The 1,260-nt window shown below is 34.4% G+C and overlaps 1 long non-coding RNA gene across 1 annotated transcript; it reads left to right on the forward strand.

Annotated features, from left to right (window-relative positions):
• Positions 1-487: 487 nt before the first annotated feature.
• On the forward strand, positions 488-1,000 carry LOC131029469 (uncharacterized). The gene is made up of 3 exons (XR_009102781.2): positions 488-613; positions 747-812; positions 915-1,000. It is a non-coding gene; the product is annotated as an uncharacterized LOC131029469 (long non-coding RNA).
• The last annotated feature ends 260 nt before the right edge of the window (positions 1,001-1,260 follow it).

Here is a 1,260-nt window from a genome sequence, read left to right on the forward strand (position 1 = left end):
CTCGTAAATACTATGATAAGATTTTGATTATCGTTGATTGATGAAGAAACTGTATAGGGTTTAAATGATCTTCAAGATAAACTTGATCTCATACTCAGCTAGAATATGTGGGCATTGAAGCTAGATTCAAATATCTATCTTAGACTCTTGAGTTTTTTGGAATTTTGGATCTTCATGCTGTAATCTTTTCCAAAAATGAATATGTAAATCTGTTCCGCCTTTATTGATAAAAAAAAAATGAAATACCAAAACCGAAATTGATTCCAATCAACAACTTGCTTGAACAGAGTAGACAGCAAAAGTTATTGTATTTAGGAAATGGTACTAATATTGCAAATTGGGAATCTATTGACACTTCTCTGAATTTAATATATGTGACATAAACATTGTGGATGGATGCCATTTGAACAGTCTACGCCCTTCTCTTTGTTTTGCCAACCCCACCATTTCACAATAAATACCAGACAAGGAACTGGGGATTTCACAATTCATCCAAACCACATTTATTTGTTTTGGTTATTGAAGATCTAGTCTGTGTGTTTGTGAAGATGTCTTGCTGTGGTGGAAATTGTGGGTGTGCTGCCAACTGCAGCTGTGGCAATGGCTGTGGAGGGTAACAAAACTTCCTCCTCATAACTTTTGTTAATTGCTTTTCTTTTTTCTCTGTATGAATTCAATGGAGAAAATTGAATTGTGGGTATTGTTTATTTTTTAAAATGGGGATTGAATGGTTTATTGTGATTCAGGTGCAAGGCCTTCCCAGAGAAGGTTGTGGAGGCTCCTCTGTTTGCTGCCACTGCTTCTGACATGGAGTAACAACTTTTTCCTGTTCTTTTCATATGCCCAATGTTTCTTACTTTTGAAAATGATTTTAAGTTTGTACTGAATTGTGGATTTTGTAAATGAAAATGCAGGTATTATGAAGAAATGAGTGTGGCAGGGGAGAATGGATGCAAGTGTGCAGGTGGGTGTAAGTGTGGAGACAACTGCAACTGCAAATGATTTACCTATATTAAATCATTAATAACATTATTATCACTTTCTATTTAAGTGTGTTTTATCAGCTTTGGTGTGTTATACCAAGGTTTGAATATTATAATCTGAGAAAAGATCATGTATTATGCCACCACATTGTTCAGAGCATGTGGGATTTCACAAAACATGACTGTGACCTAGTCTTATTAATATATGATTAAATTTTAATCCATGATTATAATTGGGTACCTTAAATGAAGTGAAACAAATCTTTGAGCTGATTTC

This window comes from Cryptomeria japonica, chromosome 4, assembly GCF_030272615.1.
Source record: "Cryptomeria japonica chromosome 4, Sugi_1.0, whole genome shotgun sequence".
NCBI classification, from domain to species: Eukaryota; Viridiplantae; Streptophyta; class Pinopsida; order Cupressales; family Cupressaceae; genus Cryptomeria; species Cryptomeria japonica.